The 22265-nt window shown below is 43.9% G+C and overlaps 1 protein-coding gene and 1 long non-coding RNA gene across 2 annotated transcripts in view; one reads left to right on the top strand and one right to left on the bottom strand.

Annotated features, from left to right (window-relative positions):
- ASAH2 (N-acylsphingosine amidohydrolase 2) overlaps window positions 1–19176 on the bottom strand; it is a 94717-nt gene extending 75541 nt beyond the window's left edge. The window contains exon 1 of the mRNA XM_082721086.1: window positions 18997–19176. The gene's annotated coding sequence lies outside the window, so the exon portion shown is untranslated. The remainder of the gene's footprint in view (window positions 1–18996) is intronic.
- On the top strand, window positions 11367–18543 carry LOC309859891. Its single transcript, XR_014309025.1, has 4 exons — window positions 11367–11637; window positions 15289–16577; window positions 16933–17079; window positions 17365–18543. It is a non-coding gene; the product is annotated as an uncharacterized lncRNA (long non-coding RNA).
- Window positions 19177–22265: the final 3089 nt, after the last annotated feature.

Below are 22265 nucleotides of genomic sequence, written 5' to 3'. Positions count from 1 at the left end.
TACAATAATACTAGGGGAACTTAATACCCCACTTACATTGATGGACAGATCATCCAAAGAGCAAATCCACTAAGAAACAGTGACTTTGAATGACACACTGGACCAAATGGATTTAACAGATACACTCAGAACATTCCATGTTAAAACAGCAGAATACACATGCTTTTCAAGTTTACACAGAACATTCTCCAGAAGAGATCACATGCTAGGCCACAAAACAAGTCTCAACAAATTGAAAAATAAGGGAGTCATACCACACATCTTTTCTGACCACGGTTTATGAGACTAGAAATCAATGACAAGAAAAAAACAGAAGGACCACAAATACATGGAGGTTAAATGACATGCTACTAAACAATGAATGAGTCGACCAAAAAAATCAAAGAAGAAATCGAAAACTACATGGAAACAAATACAAATGAAAACACAACAGTCCAAAACCTTTGGGATGCAGCAAAAGTTGTTCTAAGAGGGGAGTATATGAGAAACAGACTTACCTCAAGAAGCAAGAAAAACCTCAAGTCAACAACCTAACCTTACACTTAAAGGAGCCAGAAGAATAACAAACAAAACCCCAACCTAACAAAAGGAAGGAAATAATAAAGATTAGAGCAGCAATAAATGATATCAAAACTAAAAAATCAATAGAACAGGGGCACCTGGGTGGCTCAGTCATTAAGCGTCTGCCTTCAGCTCAGGTCATGATCCCACGGTCCTGGGACTAAGCCCCGCATCAGGCTCCCTGCTCAGCAGGAAGCCTGCTTCTCCCTCTCTTGTCCCTCGCCCCGCTTGCACTCCCTCTTTCGCTGCCTCATTTTCTGTCATATAAATAAATAAAATCTTTAATAATAATTAAAAAAATAAAAAATCAATAGAATAGAGCAATGAAACCAGAAACTGATTCTCTGAAAAGATCAACAAAATTGATAAACATCTAGCTAGACACATTAAAAAAAGATAGTGAGAAGACTCAAATAAATAGAATCGTAAATCAAAGAGGAAAAATAAACAACTAATACCATAGAAATACAAAGAATTATATGAGATTATGAAAAATGAAATGTCTACAAACTGGACAACCTAGAAGAAATGGGTAAACTCCTAGAAGCATATAATCTACCAAAATTGAAGCAGGAAGAAATAGAAAATTTGAACAAGCTAATTACCAGCAATGAAATTCAATCAGTAATCAAAAATCTCCCAACAAACAGAAGTCCAGGACTAGATGGCTTCACATGTGAATTCTACCAAACATTTAAAGAAGGATTAATACCTATTTTTCTCAACTATTCCAAAAAATAGAAAAGGAAGGAGAACTTCCAGATTCATTCTATTAGGCAAACATTACCCTGTTACCAAAATCAAATAAAGAAATCACACACAAACAAAGAGAACTACTGGTCAATAATCTCTGATGAACCCAAATCCAAAAATCCTCAACAAAATATCAGCAATAACTGAATCCAACAACACATTTTTTTAAAAAATCATATACCACAATCAAGTGGAATGTATTTCCAGGATGCAAGTGTGGTTCAATATTCACAAAGCAATCATCATGATATGTCACATCAATAAAGGAAATGATTAAAACCATATCATCATTACAGTAGACGCAGAAAAAGCATTTGACCAAGTTCAGCATCCACTCATGATGAAATCTCTCAAAAAAGTAGGTCTAGAAGAAACATATTTCAACATAACAAAGGCCATATATGAAAAACGCACAGAAAACATTATCCTTGATGGGAAAAACTGAATGCTTTCCCCCTAAGGTCAGGAACAAAACAAGGATGTCCACTCTTACCACTTTGATTCAATGTAGTACTAGAAGTCCTAGTCACAGCAATCAGACAGCAAAAAGAGATAAAAAGTACCCAAATTGGTAAGGAGGAAGTAAAAAATTTTCACTATTTGCAGATGATATGATACTATCTGTAGAAAACCCTAACAACTCCACTAAAAAACTACTAGAACTCTTGTTTGTTGGGAGATTTTTGAAGACTGCTTTAATTTCCTTGCTGGTTATGGGTCTGCTCAGGTTTTCTGTTTCTTCCTGTTCCAGTTTTAGTAGTTTATATGTCTCTAGGAATGCATCCATTTCTTCCATATTGCCTAATTTGTTGTCATATAGTTGCTCATAATACATTCTTACGAGAGTCCAGGGCCAGATGGCTTCCCAGGGGAATTCTACCAAACATTCAAATAAGAATTAATACCTATTCTTCTGAAGCTGTTCCAAGAAAACAGGAAACCTTCCTGAAACAAGGAAAACTTACAAACTCTTCCTATGAGGCCAGCATTACCTTGATCCCAAAACAGACAAATACCCCACCAAAAAGGAGAATTACAGACCTATATCCCTGGTGAAAAAAGTCTCACCAAGATACTAGTCAACAGGATCCAATAATACATTAAAAGGATTATTCACCACGACCAAGTGGGATTGATTCCTGGGCTGCAAGGGTGGTACAGCATCTGCAAATCTATCAATGTGATACAATGCATTAATAAAAGAAAGGACAAGAACAACATGATCCTCTCAATAGATGCAGAAAAAGCATTTGATGAAGTACAGCATCCTTTCTTGATCAAAATTCTTCACAGTGTAGTGTATTTCAATATCATAAAAGCCATATACAAAAAACCCACAGCGAATATCATTCTCAATGGGGACAAAATGAGATCATTTCCCCTAATGTCAGGAACACGACGGGGATATCCACTATCATCACGATTGTTCAACATAGCACTAGAAGTCCTCGCCTCAGCAATCAGACAACAAAAGAAATAAGAGGGATTTAAATCTGCAAAGAAGTGAAACACTCATTCTTCACAGATGACGTGATACTCTGTGGAAAAACCAAAAGACTACACCCCCAAAATGCTAGAACTCATACAGGAATTTAGCAGTGTGGCAGGATATAAAATCAATACACAGAAATCAGTTGCATTTCTACACACTAACAATGAGACAGAAGAAAGAGAAATTAAGGATTCGATCTCATTTACAGTTGCTTCAAAAACCATAAGATGCCTATGAATATACCTAAAAGAGGCAAAGGATCTGTACTCAAAAAACTATAGAACACTCATGAAAGAAATTAAGGATGACACAAAGAAATGGAAAATGTTCCACGCTCATGGATTGGAAGAACACATATTGTGAAAATGTCTATGCTGCCTAGAGCAGTCTACACATATAATGCAAGCCTTACCAAAATACCATCAACTTTTTTCACTCAGCTGAAACAAATAATCCTAAAACTTGTATAGAATTAGAAAAGGCCCCCAACAGCCAGAGGAATGTTGAAACAAAAACAAAAACAAAGTTGGTGGTATCACAATTCCACTTCAAGCAATCTTACAAAGCTGTCATCATCAAGACAGTATGGTATTGGCACAGAAACAGACACATAGATCAATGGAACAGAATAGAGAGCTCAGAAATAGACCCTCAATTCCATGATCAACTGATCTTTGACAAAGCAGGAAAGAATATCCAATGGAAAAAAGTCAGTCTCTTCAACAAATGGTTTTGGGAAAACTGGGCAGTAACATGGAGAAGAATGAAACTGGACCATTTCCTTACATCATATACAAAAATAGACTCAAAATGGATGAAAGACCTAAATGAAAGACAGGAATCCAACAAAATCCTAGAGAAGAACACTGGCAGCAACCTCTTTGACCTCAGCCACAGCAACTTCTTGCTAGACACATCTCCAAAGGCAAGGGAAACAAAGGCAAAATAAACAACTGGAATTTCATCAAGATAAAAAGCTTTTGCACAGCAAAGGAAACAATAGACAAAACCATAAGACAACTGACAGAATGGAAGAAGATATGTGCAAATGTCTTATCAGATAAAAGGCTAGTATCCAAAATCTATAAAGAACTTATCAAACTCAGCACCCAAAGAACAAATAATCCAATCAAGAAATGGGCAGAAGACATGAACATATACTTCTCCAAAAAAGACATCCAAATGGCCAACAGATGCATGAAAAAGTGCTCAACATCACTTGGCACCAGGGAAATACAAATCAAAACCTCAATGAGATACTACCTCACACCAGTCAGAATGGCTAAAATTAACTAGTCAGGAAACGACAGGTGTTGGTGAGGATGCAGAGAAAGGGGAACCCTCCTACACTGTTGGTGGGAATGCAAGCTGGTGCAGCCACTCTGGAAAACAGTATGGAGGTTCCTCAAAAAGTTGAAAATAGAGCTACCCTATGACTCAACAATCATGCTACTGGGTATTTACCCCAAAGACACAAATATAGTGATCCAAAGGGGCATGTGCAAATGAATGTTTATAGCAGCAATGTCCACAATAGCCAAACTATGGAAAGAGCCTAGATGTCCATTGGCAGATGAATGGATAAAAATGATGTGGTGTGTATACACAATGGAAGACTATTCAGCAACCCCAAAAAACAAAATCTTGCTATTTGCAACCATGTGGATGAAACTGGAGGGTATTATGTCAATTGAACTAAGTCAATCAGAGAAAGACAATCATCATATGATCTCATTCATATGTGGAATTAAAGAAACAAAACAGAGATCATAGGGGAAGTGAGGCAAAAACAAAACAAGATGAAATCAGAGAGGGAGACAAACCGTAAGAGACTCTTAATTAGAGGAAACAAACTGAGGGCTGCTGGAGGGGTCCTGGGTGGAGGGATGGGGTAACTGGGTGATGGGCATTAAGGAGGGCACATGATGTAATGAGCACAAGGTATTATATAAGACTGATGAATCACTGACCTCTACCTCTGAAACTAATAATACACTATATGCTAACTAATTGAATTTAAATTTTAAAATAATTTTATATAAAAAATAACGTAAAAATTTAACTGCCTTTCTAAAATCCAAATAAAGTATAACTGCCATTAAAAAAAACCTACTACAACTGATAAAGGAATTCAGTAAAGTCACAGGACACAAAATTAATGTTCAGAAACCTGTTGCATTCCTATACACTAATAATGAAGTAGCAGAAAGAGAAATTAAGAAAACAATCCTATTTACAACTGCACCAACAATAATAAGATATCTAGGAATAAACTTATCGAAAGAGATGAAAAAACCTGAGCTCTAAAAACAGTAAGACGCCAATGAAAGAAATTAAAGACAAGATACAAAAAATGGAAAGACATTCCATCTCACAAATTCAAAGGACAGATATTGATAGAATGTCTGTACTACCCAAAGCAATCTACAGATTTAAATCAATCCCTATCAAAATATCAAGAGCATTTCTCACAGAACTAGAGAAAACAATCCTAAAGTTTGTGTGGAGCCACAAAAGACCTCCAATAGCCAAGGCAAGTTTGAAAAAGAAAAACAAAACTGGAGGCATCACCATTCCGGAGTTCAAGCTCTATTACAAAGTTGTGATCATCAAGACAGCATGGTGCTGGCACTAAAACAGACACACAGATCAATGGAACAGAATAGAGAACCCGGAAGTAAACATATAATTGTATGGTCAATTAATCTTCGACAAAGGGGAAATAAATATCTGATGGAAAAAAGATGCTCTCCTCAAAAAATGGTGTTAGGAAAACTGGATGGCAATATGCAAAAGAATGAAATTGGACCATTTTCTTTTACCATATACAAGAAATCAACTCAAAATGGATTAAAGACTCAAACGTGAGACCTAAAACCACAAAAATCCTAGAAGAAGACATGGGCATTGGTGGCTGTGGCAATGGTTTTCTAGATAGGTCTACTGAGGCAAGGAAATAAAAGTAAAAATGAACTATTGGGACTACATCAAAATAGAAAGCTTTTGCACAGCAAAGGAAAAAAAAACAACAACAAAACTAAAAGGCGACCTAAGAAATTAGAGAAGATATTAGCCAATGACATATCTGATAAAGGGTTATTACCCAAAATATAAAAAGAACTTATACAACTGAGCCACCCAAAACCCACATAATCCAATTAAAAATGGGTAGGAAACATGAATAGACATTTCTCCAAAGAAGACATGCAAATGGCCAACAGACACATGAAAAGACACTCAACATCACTCATCATCAGAGAGATACAAATCAGAAACCACAATGAGATACCACCTCACACCCCAGAATAGCTAAAATAAAATACACAAGAAACAGCAAATGTTTGCGAGGATGTGGAGAAAAAGGAAGCCTCTTGCACTGTAGGTAGGAATGCAAACTGGTGCAGCCACCATGGAAAAGAGTGTGGAGGTTCCTCAAAAAGTTGAAAATAGAATTACCCTACAATTCAGGAATCGCACTACTGGGTATTTACCCCAAAATGTAAAAACACTAATCCAAAGGAATACATGTACCATATATACACACACACACGCGCGCATCTTCTTTATCCATTCATTTATCGATGGACACTTAGTCCATCGATAATATATATAATAATATATGTTATATATTATATATATTATATATTATATAACATTATATTAATATGTTATATAATATATATATTATATATATGCACAACAGAATATCATTCATCCATTAAAACTAATTTTGCCATTTACAACAATATGGATAGACCTAGAGAGTATTATGCTAAGCAAAATAAGTCAGTCAGAGACAGACAAATACCACCTGATTCCACTCATATGAGGAATTAAAGCAACAAAACGAAGAGGGGGTGAAGAAAGTGAGAAACAAACAAACCAAGAAACTAACTTGTAAATACAGAGATCAAACTGATGGTTACCCAAGGGGAGGAAGGTTGGGGGGATGTACAGGAAATAAAAATACCATATTGCTCTTTGATGGAACTTGCCGGGGGGAGGATCAAGAGAAGCAGAAAGTTTGCTTATATCAATGTCTAGCCTGGGGCGCCTGGGTGGCTCAGTGGGTTAAAGCCTCTGTTTTCAGTTCAGGTCATGATCTCAGCATCCTGGGATTGAGTCCTGCATAAGGCTCTCCACTCAGCAGGGAGCCTGCTTCCCCCTCTCTCTCTGCCTGCCTCTCTGCCTGCTTGTGCTCTCTGTTTGTCAAATAAATAAATAAAATCTTTAAAAAAAAAAAAAGAAAAAGTCTAGCCTGACTCAGTGTTGTCTCCAGGCAACGGGAAAAAGGACAACCCGAGTGGAGGTTGACATGAAAGCATTTTGTCTTTCTTGTTTTGGGCAGAACCAAGTCTGAGGAGGAACCCTGCTTGGTGAAAATTGCTTTCTCCCCTGCCCAGAACAAATACACTGGCAACCATTCATACTGCCCCCCACATCAGAGTAGCCGAAAAGCAAGTGGGGAGGGGACGTGGACCACCCCCATGCTGGAGAGTGAATTCACACCATTTCTCACAATCTCTCTTACGGGGATTTGTCTGGCTCATTCCCAAGGACAATCTACCTAAGATCTAGGGAGGAAGGAAGAAAAACATCTTGCTCACATGTATCCAGCTAGAGGGATAATGCGTGAGGGGGCCTTAACATCCTGGGTTTTCATGGGTTTAGGATGGTGATAAGGGTTAGATGGCACCAGAAATGCCCAGGCCTCTCACCAGAGGGAAGGGGGTGTCTCATGTTCCCCCTGCTGTGTGGAGGCTGGAAATCAAGCCCGTGTGAGAATTAGAAGCTAAGGCAGGGTTTGGGTTCTGAGGCGCTGAGTTTAGGGTGGGCAGCTGCCCCCCCTGAAGGAAGGGAGAACTCCAGAAATGCAAGAGGCCAGCCCAGACCTCTCTCGTGGGTCTCAGAGAGAAAGCCAGGGCTCAATGACAGGGGAAGACGGAAAGGGATCTCGAGCTTGTGGGAGCTAAAGGCAGGATCCACCTGGACGACAGAGCCAAGACAGAGCCAGGCAGCAATGGAGTGTGAGCTAAAGCAGGTAAGACACACCTGCAAGGGCGTCGATGGTCTTGGAAAAGACCCAGATCTCCTACAGAGTTCGTGACACTACTTCATGGGTCAGGAGATGAGAGAGATTTGCATGGATTAGGCTGACTAGTCATGCCAGGACACAAAGGACGCCACCAATGTATGGAGCTGTTACTAGGTAGACACTTACCAAGCCAGGGCAAGGAGGATAGTCACCTTTTAAAAATAAAAATAAAAATAAATAAATAAAATAACATGAGTGTACTGATCTCGTAATAAGGCTCCACACCCTGCTCTAAGTCACGACATAAGCTGCCTCCTTGAGTATCCACGGCTGTATTTTGAGGATGGCACTGGTCCTAACCCCCATTCTACACTCCAATTAAAAAGAAAAAATAAAGAGTCCAAGAGAAGTGAAACAAATAGCCAAAGGTTATATTGCCAGTATAACCAAGCATCTGTCCCGTACTTGTAGCTGTCCGATATTCTTAGAGGGACAGTGACATAGTGTCTACAAAGCAATCAAATTCACAAAGCTAAGAAGAAACCAAGGTTTAGACTCAGCATGGTGGGAAGAGGTAAGGGTTCCATGGTGGCCCCCTGCCAGATAGAGAAATTCCAATACTTGCCCAAGGTCATGGTGATGGAGCCTTGAAGCCGTTGCCCATATCTGGCCTTCTGCTCCTTTGTGGGGACGGAGGGAGGTTATGCTCTCCGGGTCCCTGGTAGTCACTGGTCAATGGGCTGTGAGTGGCAATGACATGTGTCACTTGCAGATTGATTTATTTAGTGCAGAGGCATTTAGAGGGGGTGTGCGTTCTCCATGATCTCCCTTCCTCTGCTCTGATGACCTTGATAACTACTTGTTCCAGATGACAGGTTACATGATCCCTGAGTCATCACTTGGAAGAAATCTGCTCCAGAGAGTCATCAGACCAGGAGCGCAGTTTGCATAAGCAAGAAATAAATGCTTCTGTCTTAAGCAATGATTTTCCCACAGCAAGCCCCCCCAACCCATTTTGATTAACATAGACATCTGAGGAACACCAGTTTTATGAAGAGGACTCCTTAGCTACCTCTTAAGTCTTCTTGAACATGTCTCTCAGTCCAGTAAGTGCCACAGATCAGAGAAAGGAGACAAACCTTATAAGACTCTTGACTCCACGAGACAAACTGAGGGTTGGGGAAGGGGGGTGCGGCATGGGGCAACTGGGGGACGGGCATCCAGGAGAGCACGTGATGGGACGGGCCCAGGGCGTTATACGCAACTAACGAATCATTGAACATTATATCAAAAACGAGGGATCTGTTGGCTAATTGAAATTAAATTTTTTAAAAAATCAAACAGTTGTATTCCTGGATGACCACAGAAAGACAAATGAAATTTGACCCCTCTCTTACACCATTCACTGAAATGAACTCAAAATGGATTAAAGACTTAAACATGAGACCTGAAACCATAAACTTCTTCTACAGGAAATGTCAGGGAAGAAGCCTCTTAACATTAGCCTTGGCGATGATTTTTGTGGATACGACATAAAAAGCACAAGCAGCATGAGCAGGAATTAACAGGTTGGATTATATCAGACGAAGCTTCCGCACAACAAAGGAAACCACTGACAACACGAGAGAGCAACCTACAGAGTGGGAGAAAACATTTGCAAACCATATGTCCGATAAGGGATTCGTCCAAAATATATAAAAGAACCCCTATAGCTCAATAGCAAAACACCAAACAATCCAATTTAAAAATGGGCAGAAGAACCAGACATTTTTTCCAAAGAAGACATCCAAATGATGAAACGTACATGAAAAGATGTATGTTTCAATGTTACATTTCAAAATATACTAAAATCTCTCTAATTCAGACGTCACATTTCATGCAGTCTCAGCTCTAAGACGTAATTACAAATGGGAAACAGATAGAAGATGTCTGCAGGCCACAGGAACTTGTGAAAGAAAGTCTGCATTTTACCTGGGCAGAGCTTGTTGACTTCTAATGAACAAACAATTCTAACCAACTATGTTTTTTCTTCTGCAGAAAACTGGAAAACTCTGGGTCTCTAGAAGCCGGCACACAGGTAGTAAGAGTACCAAGTAAAGGAGGTTGTAGAGACAATGACTCAGCCATGGCAATGATCAGTAGTCAGAGCAACAACCTGAGTCATTTTTGCTTAACAATATCTAAGACAGCAGGAGAATGTGCAACAGATTTCAAAACATTCCCTTTGAGATTTTTCTTTTTTTAAGCTTGGGGTTTAAATCAAAGCAGTTCCAAGTTGTAAAGCTGTCAAAAATATATATATAATTAGAGAAAGGGAGAGACAAAGAGATAATTAAACTAATCCATTTTGAAGTGCTATTGTGATGTGAGGGAACTTTTTATTTATATATTTATATTATTTATTTATTGTATCAGCATTTTGCTTAACCCTATTAAAATGTTTTTCAATGATTATGTTTTATGATATAAAAGTTTTGTGATATAAAAGTATTTTTTTTCCCCAATGGGTGAATACAAGATGTGAAATATTCCCATACAGTAACCTAATTTCCAATGAGGCTGAAAAAGGAGATTTCAACTCTGCTAGTCTATTCTTAGATATTCTTCTCTTTTTTTTTTAAGATTTTATTTATTTGACAGACAGAGATCACAAGTAGGCAGGGAGGCAGGCAGAAGGGCGATGGGGTGGGGGAAGCAGATTCCCTGCTGAGCAGAGAGCCCGATGCAGGGCCGGATCCCAGGACCCTGAGATCATGACCTGAGCTGAAGGCAGAGGCTTAATCTGCTGAGCCACCCAGGTGCTCCTATTCTTGGATACTCTTAAAGGAAAAATAACCAACACAAAAAATAGCGTTCCTGTTCCTTCTATTGGCTTTATGAGGGAGACTGTGTTCCCTTTCAGCCTCCATCTTGGTTGAACTCATAACTCGGTTGTCTGATCCCAAAGGACTTTTATAAATAATGAGGCAACAACTAATTTCATCAGGACTAATGGACCAGAGCGAGTTCTACCTGCTTATTCATTTCACTAATCGGAAAACAGGCTGATCTGCCTTGCCTGCCCTGGTAAACTGAACTTTGGATGCACCATGAGAGATAAAGCTTCTTCTGAATTAGATAATTCAGTTGGTGTTTACATAAGAGAACTGATACCACCAAGGGGCACAGCACTGTGACCACGTTCTTAAGCCTATTGCCTCACAGATGAGTCCAAAGGTAAAGGCATAATTGGAGACTAGCATGTTTTCCATTCCAATGTGTTAAGTTCAGGGTTGATATGTTCAAAAGATTTAACTACTGATTCAGCCCGAGCCCTGACCAATTAGAACGGGTGCTGGGGTAAACAACTAGCATCCCTAAAGCAGTGTGTTCCTGCTGAACATCTATGAGTTCTAAGCCTTGTAAATAGAATAAGAAATCAATCAATCAATAAACAAATAAATAAATAAGACTCCGCCATCCAATAGGAAAGAGACAGAACATCAGAAAGCTGGCATGTTCCTGCATCGCTGGGTGAGGACGTTACCTCCAGCCAAATGCAACGGAATTATGAGATGAAAGAAAACACCTTGCTCTAGCCGAGGCAGGTGATAAGCCAGATTACCCTTGAAAGGCTTTCAAAGGGAGACTATAACAAACTCAGCTCGCAGAGGAGAAAAATGAGATTGTGAGCCATGCTTCCGATCTGGCCCTGGAAGACAGAAGTTGCCTCTCATCACACCCACCCTGCAGGCAGAACTCGGGGAGCGGACACATTCACCAGCAGCTTCCCTGAGCGCTGAGTGCTTTATAGCAGGTAAGCAGCTGAGAGAAACTCGCAGACACAGCAGAACGGCACCGATTTGGTAATAAAGGACGTGTAGGTAGGGATCGGTGGGGACTGTCCCAGCCAGAAGCGTGCGCTTGTCTCAAGGGGACAGCCACCACTCGTTGGTACCACGAGGAAATGAAGGTCCAGTAGCGATGGATCTTTCCATTTCTTTTAGGGAAAAGTTAGTAACGTGAGGCTTATTTTAAATTTCTTGATTTTCCAAATGTAGGCGAAATATTTCTCTTTCACTCTATGTGGGACAAATCGAACACGTGCAGGCCACCAGGTACAGCCTCTGGTTTACTCAATTGCTTCCTTCATTTAATTACATTCCTCAGGCATCTACCAAGTTCCAGATACTGTGCAGGACGGAAAGGATAGAATTCTGAAGACGTAATTCCTGCCTTCAAAAATCTTACAGTCTCACGTAAGCTAGAGCGGATTGCCAAGTAATTACAAAACTGGCCTGTGTGTGCCTCACTACTCTGTGGGCTAGCCACGTGGCTGGGCCAACGGGCAGCTCCGCTCATCTGGGGAGCTGCTGGGTGGGCTTGGATTTGGCTGGAGCTGCCGGTTTACGGTGGCCTCCACGGGACAGCCCATCTCTGTTCCACACGGTCTCTCATCCTCCTACAGGCTAGCCCAGGGTGGTTCACAGGGCAGCTGGGCCAGTTTCCAAGAAAACGAGTGGCAACATGCAAGCCAGGCTCCCAGCCGGCCTGTTGTAACTTCCGCCCCATCGTATGACCAAGGCAAGTCGCGGGGCCAACCCAGCCTCAAGGGGAGGAGAAATGGTCTCCACCTCTTGACGAGAAGTCACGTCTCGGAAGGTGTGGATTCAGGGAAGGGTGGAGGGCCGTGGCCATTCTGGCAATCTACTTCACCTCATTAGAAGGCATGGCATGTGCGAAGCTGTCTGCCATCACGAGAGTGGAGAAGGCAAAGGGGTTACTAAGGCAAGACAGGACCAGGGTGGTCAGAAGAGGCCAGTCCATGAAGGTCCTACCTCGTATGCAGCCCAGGGGAATAGAAAGATTTTTTTAATTAAAAAATAAAAATAGGGGCGCCTGGGTGGCTCAGTGGGTTAAGCCGCTGCCTTCGGCTCAGGTCATGATCTCAGGGTCCCGCATCGGGCTCTCTGCTCAGCAGGGAGCCTGTTCCCTCTCTCTCTCTGCCTGCCTCTCCGTCTACTTGTGATTTCTGTCAAATAAATAAATAATATCTTTAAAAAAAAATTAAAAATAAATAAATAAAAACTGGAGTAAAAAAATCATTCTCTCTGCTGATTATAAGGGGAATACAAGACAAATGCAGAATAAATACAATGCAAGGTTTGAACATAAGCTTATGAAATAAAATGTTCTGGGGACTTGCAAAAAGGTCAGATCATAACTAGCTTGATAAAAATCAAGGAAGGCTTCCTGAAGGAGGTGGACTGGCAGCTGAACTTTGAAGAACAGAACAGATTTTCCCAGGTAGCGGTGGGGATGTTGACGTATCAGTGTTCATCCGAGTGCAGGGGAAGGGAAGCCCCAAATACGTGTGATAGTCAGCAGATTGGTTTGGCTACATCGAGGACAGACGTTCGCAATCCTTTTCTACCTTAACCTTCTGGAATATGATATTCCCGTGTGACACTCCCACATTCATACCCCGGCATGCCAGAGGTAGGACAGGATACAGTGGTACATAAGAATGGCCCGTCCAGCCTCTCTGGCTCACGGGTCCAGACACTGACCTTGAGATCCACTAATGCAGGCTTTTTTGAGAGCAATGAAAGAGGCAGTAGAGGGGATAAGTTACTGGAGGTTCTAAAATATCGTGTTCTGGGGCGCCTGGGTGGCTCAGTGGGTTGAGCATCTTCCTTTAGCTCAGGTCATGATCTCAGGGACCCAGGATCGAGTCCTGTGTTGGGTTTCCTGCTCTGCGGGGGGGGGGGGGGTCTGCTTGCTTCTCCCACTCCCTGTGCCCCTGATCCCTGCTTGTGCTCACTCTCTCTCTCTCTCTCTCTCTCTCCAATAAATAAATAAGATCTTAAAAATAAATAAATAAATAAAATGCCAGGTTGTGGAAATCTTAACTTAGAATGCAAGAAAGGGTCCCGGCATGTTTTTGAAGAAGATAAAAACATAAATAGAGCTGCAATTTGCCAATAGTCGCTAACAAAATGGAGCAATGTGAGCAGGATGAGGCTCAAAGAGGATTCACCTCCCTCATCCCTGGGAAAAGAAGAGGGGAAATGAAACATGACTCCAGTGTTTCAAGGTTGGGAGAGACCCGTGGTGCCATGCAGCAAAAGAAGAAAGCTAGAAAACTGTGCAGTGGGGAGAAGAATGGATTCAGTTTGAGTTGTAAGGATAAACATCAAGGCTGGAAAGCATCAGGGCGAACCTGAGGCTAATGCTTGTAACAACACCACAAAACAAAAATGTCATGAATGTGGCCTTTCTTCTAAGATTCCAGCAACATTGGAAGAGGGCGTGTGTGGGAGAGAAACTCACTTCTTGTTTCTTCCAAGAATGTTGCAACATTGTTTAAGGTTCCTAGTAGAACTCAGAAGAGAAGGAGAGGTGAAAAATTGGTCTGCAAGAGTTTTGTTTTTCTTTTGCATAAGGAAAATTTTGCATAAGGAAAGAATGACTCCTGGGTACTGGCCATGGCTGCACCTGTCGAACCTTGAACTTCCTGGCTCCCTCCTTCAACCTCCGCTTAATGTCCGAACAGAGTCCTGGCTTCATGAATGTAGCAAACTTGATCAAATTATGAGAGCCTTCATTCTGTTGTCTCAAAATTGAGATCGTTTTTCATGCGACAAAACTGGGGGTCCATGTTCAGAGGAGAGGAGCTGAATATCTAGTCACCCGTCTTGCAGGGAGAGGGTAAAAAAGGTGGCTGAAGAGGACGGGTTCTAGGGGCGCCAGGGTGGCTCAGACGGTGAAACATCTGCCTTCAGCTCATGTCATGATCCTGGGGTCCTGGGATCAAGTCCTGCATCGGGCTCCCTGCTCGGCAGAGAGTTTGCTTCTCTCTCTGCCTCCTCTTCCCCGACCCCCACTCGTGCTCTCTCTCTTTCCCTTGGTCTCTCTTTCAAATGAATAAATCAAATCTTAAAAAAAAAAAGGGGGGGGATGTTGGATTCTAGGTTAAGATTTCTTGAGTCAGGGCACCTGGGTGGCCCAGAGGGTTAAGCCTCTGCCTTCGGCTCAGGTCATGATCTCAGGGTCCTGGGATCAAGTCCCGCATCGGGCTCTCTGCTCAGCAGGGAGCCTGCTTCCTCCTCTCTCTCTCTGCCTGCCTCTCTACCTGCTTGTGATCTCTGTCTGTCAAATAAATAAATAAAATCTTAAAAAAAAAAAAAAGAATTCTTGAGTCAAATCCCAACAATGCCTCACTGATGTATTGATTTTTTTCATCTGTAAATTGGAGATGTTCCTCCTCGCCTTCTCTACCCGTAGTTGTGAGAATTCATGGAGAAGTACAGGTCAGGTGTACTTAGTGATTAAATCTGATTGCTTCACAATTCCCTTTATTTCTTTTTTCAGTATAGACACCTATGAAGTGCTAATGAATAATTCCCCTTGTTTGGTTGTATCACCCACGGGAAGCTCTCATTTTCTAAAATTTCCTTTGGTTTAGGATGACCAGGAGAGACTTCAAGACCTATCGATGAATGAATACCTCTATAGTGGATGTTCTCAGCAGCTTCCCTGCTCTCCGAGAAGATCCGAAGTCAGCCGGGCCATAGAGGTCATCCGTGGGGAGTGCTGGCCATACTCAGGCTCCATCGTCGATATGAAGTTAGTGAGATGAACTTCAGCAAATGATCTTCCACATCAGAGCTTGGAAACTTTCTTGTTTCTACTTGTGCTAACCCCCAAAGGTACATGAGCTGCAAAAGGATTAGAGTACTCATATACTTCAGCTACAAAGATTTCCTTATAAATTCTTCCTCTTATTACTATAGTGACATAAACATGGTACATTGGGATTCAATTAACGTAGTTCCAGGGTCTGAGCGTGTTGGACGGTAGTAGCATTTTTTTTTCTCCTAATATCTTAAACCAGCACATCATTTCTTTATCAAAGACTTTTCTGCCACAAGTATGGGCAGTGGTATGCTGCTGTTTATAACAACCTGCTCTCCCGGAATAAAAAACCCCGGGTGTGTCATGCCATTTGCCAAATTCTGTGAAGTAAATACTCTCACCACAGCTAATCAACCATCAGCTACTGAAGAAGTCACTGAAAAGTGAGGTTGGGCGGTCTCTGTGCAGCGGGCTCCAACGAACCAGTATGAACCTTCCTTGACATTCAATCGTCACTGCGCCCAACACCTCGCAAGCTGCCAATGAGACATTTTGTAAGTATCGTTTAGGATAACAGTGTTGTCCTTGGAGCCAGGGCAGCAGGAACTGGATATTCCAGGTGGTGGAGGAAAGCATATGCGGCTGGAACACGCTGCTCTGTTTTGTATCGGAAATAATCATAAATACACCTTGGTGTGTTTATGTTAGCTGCCCTTCCCAGACCAGGCCTGTCTGCAAAAGCAATCGGAGAATATGGATGGCAATAACAACAATAACCAAAACAGGTGCCCAAGGATTCTCCAAAGGCCCCAAGGGACCTCATTCCTTGGCAGAATCCTAAAAAGCTCATTAGCAGATATTAAAATTCTCCCGCGTGGTCACCAGTAGGAGTCTCTGCACTGCCCTCTAGTGGTTTCAATGGTGGCTGTCACCTAGTGGTGGATGACTACTTCCGGACCACACTGTCCCCCTCTTCTCAAGTGTGTTCATGTCACTGAAGCTGTCTGTCCTCCGTAAGGTGTGAAGAGAAGCCGCCTGACCACGGATACATGGGTAATTGGACCCCACTTCTTTGGAGAAATTTGATACAAAATTCCCACATGCTGAATGGGAAAATCGGTGAGTGGGACGACTTAGAGTCAGAGCCTAAGGGGTCCCTTGGTGCAGGAAGTCTGGGTATCGGCGTTCCTTCCCTGCAGAGTGATCCTTGACATTCAGATCTAGGGATACGAGGTGGTTCTTCACATCCTGTTTAACAGTCTCGGTCCTAAGCCAGGGTAACTCACCAACTCTAAGTTTTTGTTACCATTTTTCCCAAAATCCCCATTCCACCCTGGTGCGAGCAAACCTTCTGGTGCCTGCCCTGAGAAGTGGTCCCGATTGGCTGGGCTTCCTCCCTCTCCCTCCGGACAGTGTATTTGCCCTAGAGATTTGGTAGGTTCTCCATTTTCCTCACCTACTCTTGACCTTGTAGCTGTCTCAGCAGAGAAGGAAGAGCTTCTTTCTCAGAGAGGAAAAGGAAAAGACTGGCAAAGTTCTCCCTGCAGAAAGGCCTTGGAAAGGTGCCTGTTTGGAAGAACCTTGAAAGCCAGCTCCAGGCATCTCTGTTTTAACCCACAAGGTAAGGTTTCCAGGTGTCCCCTCACAGCATGATTTCCTTTTGGCAAAGGTGACGGGGCTGGGGGCACGCCCCTCCTCGTCCTCCCATTTGACAGGATTGTGAAGGCAACAGAGAGAGCAAGTGTGATATTGCCATGAAAACTGCAGTGCTGAAAAGATGCTAAATCTCGGAATAGCGATCCCCCGCATAAAGGGAATGGCTTAACCCATTTCTGCCTCTGAAACTGCATCCACTCTCCCATGCTGGTACTTACTGTGTAATAACGAGTGTGTATCTCTCCACTAGATTTGGGGTCAGAGCCTATTGTGTGTCTCTCTGGAGCACCAGCATCAGTCCAGATAGTGACACACTGGATCCCATATTCACAAAGGAAGCAAATGCTCAAGGACGTTTGAAGAACTAATGCATCGCAGACAGGGGATTTGAACTCACATCTGTTGACACCGGCTGCAGTGAACACATCACCCTGATCATCAGGGACATTGATGTCAGTTATTGGTGGCTGATGCACAGCGACAGGACAGATGTGGAATGAGGATTTAATCAATCGTGCCTCTGTAATGAAGCCTCCATAAAAATCCCAAAGGATGGGATTTACAGACCTCCTAGGTTAGTGAACCTGTGGAGATTTGGGGGAGTGCTGTGCCTGGAGAGGGCAGGGAAGCTCTGCACCCCTTCCCCATACCTCTGTCTGTTCCTGAATTATATCCTTTTATAATAAACTGGTAATCTAGTTTAAAAAAAAAAAAAGAATGAGGAAGGATGGCACCTTGGTGCCTCAGTTCATTAAGCATCTGATCCTTGATTTCAGCTGAGATCATGATCGCAGGATCACGGAATCGAGCCCCATGTCAGGCTCCACACCCAGCTTAAGATTCTCTCTCTCCCTCTTCCTCTGCCCCACCCCCACCTCTTAAAAAAAAAAATCAGAGATGGAATGAGATACGCACAAATGTTGCTTAAGTCCCTATATCCTTGGAAATTTCATTCCAAACCAAGTTTTCAAGGGTAGTTCCCATCTACTGAGAATTCCAGCTATCTTGTGAGTGACAGAACAGAGTCATCTAAAGGGGTGGGAAGACCAGGATGACCCAGGCGAGTAGACTCACTACAAGAACTGGGATCCTCAGAGTGATTTCAGGTCACGCTGCAGACACCTGAGGCAGCAGAGGTCAGGCTGTAAGCAAGACAAGGGGCACCTCCAAGAACGTGTTCTCACTCAGGCAAATTCAGAGAAGTTTTGGGACGCCTGGGTGGCTCAGTGGGTTAAAGCCTCTGCCTTCGGCTCAGGTGATGGTCCCAGAGTCCGAGGGTCCTGGGATCGAGCCCCACATCGGGCTCTCTGCTCAGCAGGGAGCCTGCTTCCCCATCTCTCTCTCTCTGCCTGCCTCTCTGCCTACTTGTGATCTCCGTCTGTCAAAATAAATAAATAAAATCTTAAAAAAAAAAAAAATTCAGAGAAGTTTGTTTAAGACTGCTAATACAAATCTTGCCATCCAAAACGGGCCAGGAAAGTGGGGTTTCTGCCCCTCAGCTTCACCAACTCAGCTAACAGCTCTTGAAACCGAATCCCTATCTCTGAATGTAGATCTGAAGACTGACGGGGGGGGGGGGGACAGCAGAAAGAGCCCTTTTGACTCCCCTCTTCTAATGCTGACATTCAAATGACCTGATCTCCCAGCCGAGGAATGCAGACAATTAAGGAATTAAGGAAACGTGCCAGGGCTACCGCCAGGGCCAAGGAAACATAAATGAGGATGAAGACTCTGCTTTCTGCCCCCTCCCCATCTATGACTGATTTCCCCCAAGAAATAGGGGGCTCAATAAACACCCGCATCTGTGGGCAACCACGAACCCCCATTGCTCCATCCTCCGGGGAGAAGGCAAAACACCATTCATCAAAGCCCAGCTACGTACCTAGACCTGCTGCTGTTTTGTTCCCAAGCAGCTCCTCAGTCAGTCCTCCTGGAGAGCCCAGGGCGTCAGGACCCCGCTCTGCCCTGCCGAGCAGTGCTGCTGGCTAAGTCACGGAGGCCGACTGCGCTAGCCCGGGGAGCACAGCTGCCAACTTAACTACTTGTGTGCTGACTCACGCCCGGGCAGAAGGCGCCCCGACCGAGTCTGCTGGTGGAAAAACCCGGCCCCAGCCCCGGGAGTCACACCTGGAGCTCGTTACTTTGCACACGGCACACGTGCACACACACACACACACACACACACACAGACTCGGCAGACCAGATTACGCTGGAGATGGGAGTTAGGTTTGTTCTGAACGAGGGAGCTCAGCTCTGGCCCGGAGGAGGCCCCACTTACCTGGAAGGGATCTAATTACATAAAGAAATTGATAGTAGGTGTTTCAGTCTGGGAGTTTAGGGAAGTTCCCATGACCTTCCCAGGACAAAACCAAACTTGTTTCCTGCAGTAGGACCTCTGTTTTAGTCTCTGTGGCTTCTAGAAACCCTAGGGGGAAGGTTCGTTCTTCGAGCTCTGTTGCAGGCCCAGGCATCAGCGACTGGGAAAAGCAAGCAAAGGTTTTGAATGTTTGATCCATTCTTGGAAGTCAGTCACTGTCCACCCATGTCCCCACACAGCAAGCAAATGCCTCAACTTCTTAAAGCTGAGGCCACTTTCTAGTGATTGTTGGGGACAGTCGGAGCAGCAGCTGTGGGGACAGAAGCTTGCCTCTCTCGGGGCAAGTCAAGTCCCTGGCTTTCTTCAGGCATCACGGGGTCCACCCTGGGGTCCCTGGAGGGTGGGGGTGGGATGGAAGGACAGTCATGTGGGAGCCATGCGGGGGCTCAGCACAGCCTCCGTCCGCAGCCCACCAACCTGGGGGCCTGAGTTGCCGGCTGAGTTTATTAGGCTGAGTTTATTAGCTACTAATTGGCTAAAAGGCTAAAAGGCTCTGGGGCCTCCGTTACCTAAAGTGACTTGACCTTGGGGGCCTCTGAGCTCCGGCGCAGGGCGTGCACACCCACAGGTGCACAGAACACAGCCTGCAGACTGAATGGGTAATAATGAATAATAATAACAACAACAACAATAACAACGGTGCTAATAGTAGCAGCAGCCTCGGTGTGGAATGCTTCCCAAATTTGGGCGGATGGGCTGAAGGCTGTGCGTACAGACGCTCTGTAGCGAGGACAGCCAGCTCTTCCAGACTCTGCACACCTTGCTCTGTCCTGGCGCCCCCTGCAGTCAGGAGTGGCCACTCACTGAGGTCTTGCCCAGGCAGAGTGAGCAGGCATGCCCTGCACCCATGTGTCCTTGGCCCAAAACGCCTCCCCACGGGAGCATCTCCAGTCTCGAGCACAGACTTGGAGGGAGATAGCCGCAGGGACTGTGGCTGTCACAGAAAGAAGGTGGAAAACTTTTGCTGCTGACCTTTGCAATTACTTTTAAATTATGGGGGAAAAAATGGATATGAACCCAAAAACATGTATTTTGAAATTCCCTTAGGGATACGTAAGCAAGACAGTGTAGACACCGCTTGTCTACACAACAAAGATGAGACTCCTGAAGCAGGTGTTCAAACTCTCCTAGCCTAAGCCTTTGGCATTTCCCATTGTCTCTCACATTGGCATCTGGGTCTCTTGGTGGCTCTGAAACATACCTGCCCATCCCACCCCCCCCACCCCACTCAAAGTTTTATCCTCAAAATACTTCCCCAACTACTCCCCTCTGAACTGAATATACCTCCCTGAGGCAACTCCCAAAACATAGCTGCAAATTCTTTGACGCTCCGTTGGTGGAAAAGTAGGGATCTGTGTCATCTCCTTGCCAAAAGCTGGGTAGGCTTGTGACCACCCAAAAGGACAACAGACAACATGGAAACTCTGCCATGTGACTTCCAAGTGTGGGTCACAAAAGCCAGGTATCACTTCTATGTATCCTGGAGCACATGCTCTTGAAACGGCAAAAAACAAAACAAAACAAAAACCAACAACAAAAAAAAACCCAAAATTCAACAGAGCCCACTTTGAAGATCTTACCGGCTTTATTCAGTGATTCATATAGTGGGCAGCAGCCCATGCAGCACAGAAAGGAGCACCGTGTAATATCGTTACATAACAATGAATGAACATATGAATCGGGAGGAATGCTGCCCACATAACGGGAAGCTTAGGTACAACTCTAGGACAAAGGAACGGGAGCTGGGGCAGGTGGGGCTCCCTACCTGGTTCTGCTCTTTCTGGGCCCCAGACCCTTGCCCATAATGGTCAGATAGTATCTATGCAGCCCAATATTTATTCATGGATTTATTAAATACCAACTATCTACCAAGCCTACTGTTTCAGGCCAGGTCAAAGTCCTAAGCATCTTCTCATGATGCTTCCATTCTAAATGGGAGGAGACAGACAAAAAATGACATTAAATGTAATCTGTTCCATGATATGTGCTAAGAAGAAAGCAGCCTAAGGGGTGAGCTGAATGTTGTTGAACACGGTAACATCAGAGAAGTCCTCTCTGATGAGGTAATATTCTAGTAGACACCTGAAGAAGCGGGAGAAAGTACAAAGCCATGTTTACGCCAGGGGAGAAGCATTCCTGGAAAAGGGAGGGGTAACCATAAAGATCCCCAGATAAGAATGTGCTTGCTGGGTTGAAGGAGAAGATGGCCAGGGTGCCCTGAGCATAACGACCAAGAGAGGAGCCGCTGGGCCAAGATGCGTGGCGTGGACGGGCAAGGCATGGCGGTCAGGAAGGGCTGAAGGACTTCTGATGTTGCTCCGGCTTTGGCGGGAAGTCGTCAGACTTTGGCGGGCGGAGGGGTGGCACGATCTGGTGCATCCATGGCCCAGGCTCCATCAGGAACACACACTGAGAGGTGAGTCGGAGGCACTGAGACAAGGTAGAGGGTTTCACGACTCCCAACCAAGAGGCTTGGACGGGGACTGGAGGTGCAGACGATGTGAAGCGGTCAGAACAGGAACGTGTCTGAAGGCAGAGCCAACAGCATTCCGTGTTGGACTCAGAAGGGTGGGAGAAAGACAGGAGGCAAGAGTGATTCCACTGTCTTCTAGGCTGAAGACCTGCTGGAGCGCCATCAACCTTGGCTGAGAGGGGAACCCTGTGAGGGACGTGGGTTTGGTTCATGAGAACTAAGCGTTGGGTTTTTCTGAAAAACGTCTCTGGAGACACTCGCCAGCTCAGGACCTTATGAAGAGAGCTTGCTGAGATCGGCT

The sequence above is a fragment of the Mustela nivalis genome, assembly GCF_964662115.1.
Source record: "Mustela nivalis genome assembly, chromosome: 2".
In the NCBI taxonomy this organism is placed as follows: Eukaryota; Metazoa; Chordata; class Mammalia; order Carnivora; family Mustelidae; genus Mustela; species Mustela nivalis.
This window is presented reverse-complemented; position numbering and strand designations above follow the sequence as displayed.